This window comes from Ursus arctos, unplaced genomic scaffold, assembly GCF_023065955.2.
Source record: "Ursus arctos isolate Adak ecotype North America unplaced genomic scaffold, UrsArc2.0 scaffold_20, whole genome shotgun sequence".
Taxonomy (NCBI): Eukaryota; Metazoa; Chordata; class Mammalia; order Carnivora; family Ursidae; genus Ursus; species Ursus arctos.
This window is the reverse complement of record NW_026622875.1, coordinates 29,299,950-29,307,975: the sequence shown is the minus strand read 5'-3', so window position 1 is coordinate 29,307,975 and position 8,026 is coordinate 29,299,950. Positions and strand designations below refer to the sequence as shown.

The following is an 8,026-nucleotide window of genomic DNA, read 5'->3' as shown; positions in this document are numbered from 1 at the left end:
CACAAGTAGGGGGAAGCAGCAGGCAGAGGGAGAAACAGGCTGTCTGTTGAGCAGGGAGCCCAGTGTGGGGCTTGATCCCAGGACCTGGGATCATGACCTGAGCTGAAGGCAGACTCTTAATCTACTGAGCCACCGAGGTGTCCTTTTCTGCCTATTTTTGTAGTTTCTCTTCATTGCTTTCTTTTCCTTTTTCTCTTTCCCCTTGTGGTTTGATGACTTTCTTTAGTGTTTTGCTTAGATTCCTTTCTCATTTTCTTTTGTGTATCTATGGTACGTTTTTGCTTTGTGGTTACAATGAGGTTCACATATATCATCCTATGTATATAATGGTCTATTTTAAGGTATGGTAACATATTTGAACACACCCCAAAACTCTATGTTTTTACTCTCCTCCCCCAAATTTTATGTTTTGATGTCACTTTTTACACCTTTTTAAATGTATCCCTTAACTAATTGTTGTAATTTTAGTTGATGTAATTAGTTCTCTCTTCAACCATATTAGTTAGATATGCTCAGTGAGGAGTCTGCTGGGGACATTCTCTCCCTCTCCCTCTGCACTCACGCATGCTCTCTCTCTCTAAAATAAATAATCTTTTAAAAAATTTAAAAATTCTTTTTTCATTTTGCTGGTTTAGTGTGAGTTACACTGCTTTGTTTTCCAGTTTGCTGATCCATTTTTCTGCTTCATCTAGTCTGCTGTTGAACCCCTCCAGTGTAAATACACTGTTCAATTCTGTTCAGTTATTGTACTTTTCAGCTCTGTGACTTCTGTTTAGTACTTATATTTTCTGTCTCTTTGTTGAAGTTCTCATTTGTGTTCATCCATTCTCCTGAGTTGGGTGAGCGTCTTTATGACCTTTACTTTGAATTCTTTTTAGGTAGATAATTTATCTCCATATCATTAAGGTCTTTTTCTGAGATTTTTGTCCTTTTCCTTTCTATGAAACATATCCCTCTTTCCTCATTTTGTTTGACTCTCTGTGTTTGTTTCTATGTATTAGTCAAAACAGCTACTTCTGTCAGTCTTGAACGAGTGCCCTTGTGTGATGATGATCTTTCTTGTTCAACCTGTTCAAACTCCTGGTTGTCTCTTGAACCTATGTAATTGTCTAAGCCACCTGATTTGTTCTTCATATGTCTCTATTACTGAGAGTATGCCAAGACCTGTCAATGATCCAAGAAAAGGAATCTTAGCACCTAGTTTTAGGCTAATTGGAAGCCACACCTCAGGCAGCAGCTTTTAAAACATACAAATATGTACAGTCATGTGGGGCAATTGTAATTCCTGTTTGTCTCCAGTCTAAGAGATCCAGAAGTGTCTCTAGAGTGACAGTTGCAAAAAACTGGGACTTTAGACGAGTGTATTTCCTTTCTGAGAATTGTCACCATGCTGTAGCAAGGCCGAGGGATGTGCAAGGATGGTATCTCCCTGATAGTGCCTTCTTAGCCTCTAGATGTTTGGGAATCCTTCAGCCTGTCCCTGAGGCTGAAGCTCTAGGCTAAGTAAATAAGCCTTTTGTATAGGAAGACTGGAGTTGTGTTTCAGTTTGCTGTCTGTGCAGTGCCCTGGGGGTGGTGGACTGCCAACAATTGTCTTTCTAATTGTAATTGTCCTGTGGAGCTCTGGAATACCAGTCTTCTTGGCCACCAGGGTTAAGCAATCAAGGGGCATCCCCTCATGGGGTTTTTGTAAGCTTGAGGGCTTTAGCAAGGCGGCTGAAGAATGTAGGGGGTGGGTCATACTTGCTGGCTTCAGAAAGGCAGAGGGAAAATATCCTTACTGTGCATTACCCTGGGTTTCAGCAGTGTAGCAGGAGAGTACCTTGTCTGTACATTTGTGCCAACTTTATGCTGACCATTCACATGCACTAGCCCCAGCCAGGGAGTGGGAGACCATTGCAACTGCTGGCACTCTCTGGTGTCAGCAGTGCCAGGACCACTCGCCCTGCCCATCCTAGTGAGAGGGTGTGTCCAGCATGCCTGTGCTATTAGGCTATAGGGAGAGTGCAACAGTGGTGTCCACTAGCACTTCTGTCTCTGGGGAGAGTCTCAGCTGTCCCCTGCTCCTCCAGCCAATGCCCCCACATTAGCGTGTGAATCTCCCTCACATATAGTCTAAGTGCTTTTCAACTGCTGGTTTTTTCCACTGGGTCTAGAGTGAATGAAACTGCACGTAAGCCCTCTAAGGGGGAATCTCAGTTTCCTCTAGCACTTTGGGACCCCAAGAAGTCAGTCCCATTGGCTTTCCAAGCCAGATGTTCTGGGGACTCACCTTTCTGGGGTGCCCAATGTGGGGCACTAACCCCTCACTCCTCTCCTCCAGGAGAAGTGCCTGTCAGGTGAGATTCCACCCTCTTGTGGGTCACCACACTGGGGGATGTTTTTGTTTGTTTGTTTTTGCCAACTATATCTCTGCTTCTCTTACCCATCTTGATGTGGTCCTTCTATCCTTTGTTGTAGACAGTGGTTCTCTATTTTTTCAGATCTTTTTCAGAGGGAAATGATCCTTATGTCACTGCAGATTTGGTGCGTCCATGTGAGGAGGTGAGTTCAGGATCTTCCTATGCCACCATCTTGGACCTCCCTCTAACTTATTTAAATTTAAAAACTGATGCTCAAGTCAATTTTTGAAAAACTTTAAGTAAGTTTGGAACAATTTGAATATGTGAAAATACTTTTCCAACTATAAACTTTACAAAATTTACATACAGTTAACTTTTTATAGTTCATGTATTTCCACTGAAAATTTAGCCTCCAATTTGAGATGTGTTATAAATTTAAAATATACTCTAGAGATTTGGGGGGGAAAGCATAAATATCTTGATCATTTTTTTATATTGATTACATGTCGAAATAGTAATATGTGGATATATTAGGTTAAACAAAATATATTATTAAAATTAACTTCACATGTTTCTTTTTACTTTTTTTACTGTGGCATCAGAAAATTTAAAATCACACACATGCCTTGAATTATGTTTCCCTTCCCTCTTCCTTTTTCAGGACAGGCTGGAGGTGGAAGTGTAACCTGAGTTTGGCCAACCAAATGCTCCTCGGAGCCCAAGAACGCACGGCAAGGACAGAGAAACGGTGGGCTGGAGGAAGGTAAGCCGTGGTGGAGGTTGCTTGTCCTACCTGTGTGTGTCTTGGCGAGACCGTCAGACGTCTACACCCACCTAACAGATTCCTGTTTGCTCGCATTAGCCAATCTCTTCCTGGTGTTTACAGCCAAACACCCTAACAGACCTGATTAGGAAGTCAGTCTCTACCCTCGACCCTTTTTCACAAAAATCCCTTTGTTACCACTAAAGTCACACAGTTGCTGGAGCAGCTGAGTCTATATCAAGCTCCTCAGGGGATTTTGATGCTCAGCTAAGATTGAGACACTCAGCTTTAGGTCTTTTAAGCATCTGTATAGCCAGTGAGCTAACATGAGCCTCTGCTGTCACACTTCTGATATAGAGGTTAAACAAACTTCCTGGGATCCCTGCTCTCCTGCAGCTGGAAGAATTCCATGCATTCAATAAATATTTATTGAAGATCTAATATGCATGCTTCAAACATTGTCCTACATGCTAAGGGCAGAGCAGCGAGCAAAACAAAAATCTCTTCTGCTTTAGCATACGTTTTAGTGGGGGAAAGGGAACAATAAGCCAAATTAAAAAAAGAAAGATACATAGTATGTTACATGGTGACAGGTCTAAGAAGAAAACCAAACCGGAGAGGGGGTAAGGAGAGAGAGAGAGTTGGAAGGGAGTAGAAATTTAGATGGGATGATCACAGAAGAAAACCTAGAATGTCACATTTTCAGGAAAGGGGCAAGCCTTGAGAATATGGGGTGGGAAAAGAGCTTTCTAGGCAAACAGAAAACAAGTGCAGAGAGCTTGAGGTAGGACCTTGGACTTGAAGTTGACATAAAGTTCCTTAATTAGGCTGCTCCTAACTTGTGAGGATGAAGGCTGCTTAGGGCTTCTGCATGCTGGAAGCTACCACTAAGGAGAAGAGGTGGGCAGGATTAGGTTGTCCTGAAGGGTGAAAGGAGGGGGATGGTGGGGTCAGAGTTCTGTGCATGGAGTTGGGGAGACTGTTGCCTTAATGACTTCTTCAACCTTGTATAGCTTGGTGTGTGTCATTTTGGAATTTGCATTCACTCTTGTCAACTTAAGGAATCTCAAGAGGATCAGGAAATGAAGTAGCTTCTAGTCGGGATACCACCTGTGGCCAGAGGGCTGCCCTGCTATACCCAGAGTATTCCTTGCTAAAGTGGGAATCTCAGACTCTCAATGAAGGCACTATGCATGTTTTCAACCAGGTGACTGGGAGCTGGGGTCTTCTTTGATCCCTAGCCAGGAACACCTTATTTCTAGGGTACCATCTAATCCTGGCCAGCACATGGAGATGGGGACTTGAGGCCCACACCTGGACTGGGCGTACGTGCCTGTTAATAGTTTTGTTTTGATTTTTTTTCTTAATGCATGCACATAATCAAAAGTAAAATTAGAGTAGCCTAATTTCCCAGAGTAGGTGGGGAACTTTCCCTCCTACACAGGGAGAAAAGTTTTGAATGGACAGCTTCAGCCTGCTGGGATGAGAAAACCCAGGAAGGATCTCTTGCACGTTCTATCCTCATGAGAAGACCCTATTTTAATAAGAAAAAAATATTTCTAATTTAAGAAAAAACATCTGGGATACTGGAGAAATATCAGAAGATCAATGTGGTTAACTGGGGTAAGGAAATAGAACGGTAGAAACTGAAGTCAGAGCTAAGGCGTTGGGGGAAAGAGGCATCTGCAATCTCCACCGTCACCCATTTTGAAAAAGTGAAACATGAGTGTTTGCCGGGGTGGTGTTAGCCATCAGCCCAGCAGGTGAAGGAGTGCTGCTGACGTGCTGTCCTGAGAGAGAGGCAGCACTCCAGAATAATCACCCTTTGTTTCTTCACAGGTTTTTGGTGAAGATAAGGCAGAGGAGAGCCCTTGTTTGACAGAGCTTATCACACCCCACACTTATACTAGAATGTGTGTGGATTTTCTTCATGATCAACACATAATGAGAGATACCGAAAAAAAGAGAAAGAAAAATACTGAGGTGGGGTCACAAACCCTAAATGCTCTTTGCCCCGAATTAAGTGAGGACATTTCCCAGAATCCTGTTTATTTGGAAACTTGGAAATCCTAGCGATCACCAACAGTGGTTTTATTTTTCTTAGGAGTCCTGACCTCCCTTTGTACCAAGAGCTGGTCACAGCACTCTGGCTGATTAGATTGGATTGAAAAGCAGGAAAATTTAAGAAGTGTGCGCATTCCCCTGGATTGTTAAATACTCATTAAACATTTCATCACCTGATTTGCCCAAACTGCTCTTGCCCTCCCACTGCTGGGGCAGCCACGTCCTCTCCAGCTACCTGGAACCCATTCTAGGTCTGCATTCATGCGCCGGAGCTTAAGCTTCTGCTCTGATCCATCTGCAGGCTTATAAATCAATGCTTTGCCCCCTCCCCAGTTGCAATTCAGGGATCATCCATGCCCATTCTTTCATTCATTCTTTTTTTGAGTGTTTACTGGAGGCCAGGCATGGTTCCAAGGACTGAGGGGAACCCCAGTACACAAAATAGGTGAAATAAGTGACTATAGGAGGGGAAAAGTGGTGCTTACATGGTAGTGAGCAGAACATAAATACATAGATACGAAATATGTCAGGTGTTGAGTACTGTGAGAAGAGAATGGCAGATACAGAGGTGGAGAATGACAAAGCATGTGGTGTTAATTTAGAGCAAGTAGTCAAGAAAGGAGACTTTGCTAAGGTGACTTGTGAGCAGACACCTGGAAATCTCAGGTTAGCTCTTTTTTTTTTTTTTTAAAGATTTTATTTATTTATTTGACAGAGATAGAGACAGCCAGCGAGAGAGGGAACACAAGCAGGGGGAGTGGGAGAGGAAGAAGCAGGCTCATAGCAGAGGAGCCTGATGTGGGGCTCGATCCCATAACGCCGGGATCATGCCCTGAGCCAAAGGCAGACGCTTAACCGCTGTGCCACCCAGGCGCCCCTCAGGTTAGCTCTTTTTAAGCGGAGAAAACAGTATAGAACCAAGCCTCAGAGGCCTGGCTGGGGTTGCAAGTTGCAACAGCAGACAGGAGGCCATGATGGAGGGAGGGAGCCAGGGGGATGAGCTCAGATGGTGTCAGGGGACAAGCTCAGATGGAACCTTGTTGGCCATGACAAGGACTCTGGATTTTATTCTAAATGAGATGCAAAGCCACTGAAACATTTTGAGAGGGTCATGCTGACTGCTGTGAGAACAATCTAGAAGCCCAACCAGACTACCATGGTGATTCAGGCAAAAGAAGTGGTGGAAAACACTTGATGGACAAACACTGGCCCAAAGGGCTAAAAGGAGGCCCACTGATTGGTCTGCACCCCCTGTACTCTGCTCCTTGGGGAGGGATCATCAAACGCCCATGAAAGAAGCCTGGCCAGGGATACCTGGCTTGATTGAAAGAGGGCATTTGTCCATAGCGGACATTTTCTTAAATACATTTCACCTTATAATATCCTTTACTTAAGACCTTTACTAATTTAAATCCTTTCAGAAGCCTGGGTAAAAAGTGCCTTCCTTCTTTTTTTTTTTTTTTTAAAGATTTTATTTATTTATTTGACAGACAGCCAGCGAGAGAGGGAACACAAGCAGGGGGAGTGGGAGAGGAGGAAGAAGGCTTCCAGCAGAGAAGCTTGATGTGGGGCTCGATCCCAGAATGCTGGGATCACGCCCTGAGCCCTGAAGGCAGACGCCCAACGACTGAGCCACCCAGGCGCCCCAAAAGTGCCTTCCTTCTGAACTTCCTAGAATCTGTTGTAGTTTAATTCACGAAAGGATGAGAAAAGTCTTTTTTTTTTTCCTTTTTGCAACACTTATGCAACTTTTCTATTAAAATACTTAAATGCTGGGGTGCCTGGGTGGCTCAGTCGGTTAAGCATCTGCCTTATGCTCAGGTCATGATCTCAGGGTCCTGGGATCGAGCCCAGCATGGGGCTTCCTGCTCAGTGGGGAGCCTGCTTCTCCCTCTCCCTCTGCCCCTCCCCCCTGCTCATGCTCTCTTTTTCAAATAGATAAATGAAATCTTGAAAAAAAATTACTTAAATGCTTACCCAAGGCAATCTAGACATTTAATACAATCCTTATCAAAATACCACCAGCAGCATTTTTCACAGAGCTAGAACAGTCCTAAAATTTTCATGGAACCACGAAAGACCCCAAATAGCCAAAGCAATTTTGAAAAAGAAAAGTAAAGCTGGAGGCATCACAATCCTGGACTTCAAGCTCTATTACAAAGCTGTAATCATCAAGGCAGTATGATACTGGCACAAAAACAGACACATAGATCAATGGAACAGAACAGAAAACCCAGAAATGGACCCAGAACTCTATGGCCAATTAATCTTCAACAAAGCAGCAAGGAATATCCAATGGAAAAAGGACAGTCTCTTCAACAAACGGTGTTGGGAAAACTGGACAGCCACACGCAGGAGAATGAAACTGGACCACTTTCTTACACCATACACAAATATAAATTCAAAATGGATGAAAGACCTAAATGTGAGACAGGAAACCTTCAAAATCCTAGAGGAGAACACAGGCAGCAGTCTCTTCAACTCAGCCACAGCAACTTCTTATGAGACACATCTCCAGAGGCAAGGGAAACAAAAGCAAAAATGAACTATTGGGACTTCATCAAGATAAAAAGCTTCTGCTCAGTGAAGGAAACAACAAAACTAAACTAAAAGACCATCTATGGAATGGGAGAAGATATTTGCAAATGACATATTGCATAAATGGTTGGTATCCAAAACCTATAAAGACATCAAACAACACCCAAAAAATAATCCAGTTAAGAAACAGGCAGAAGACATGGACATTTTTCCAAAGAAGACACGTGGCTAACAGACACATGAAAGGATGCTGTACACCATTCATCATCAGGGAAATACAAATCAAAACCACAATGGGACACCACCTCGCACCTGTCAG

The 8,026-nt window shown here is 43.4% G+C and overlaps 1 long non-coding RNA gene across 1 annotated transcript; it reads left to right on the top strand.

Annotated features, from left to right (window-relative positions):
* The first annotated feature begins 211 nt into the window (after window positions 1–211).
* On the top strand, window positions 212–5,586 carry LOC130544380 (uncharacterized). Its single transcript, XR_008960618.1, has 3 exons — window positions 212–2,544; window positions 3,004–3,105; window positions 4,945–5,586. It is a non-coding gene; the product is annotated as an uncharacterized LOC130544380 (long non-coding RNA).
* The last annotated feature ends 2,440 nt before the right edge of the window (window positions 5,587–8,026 follow it).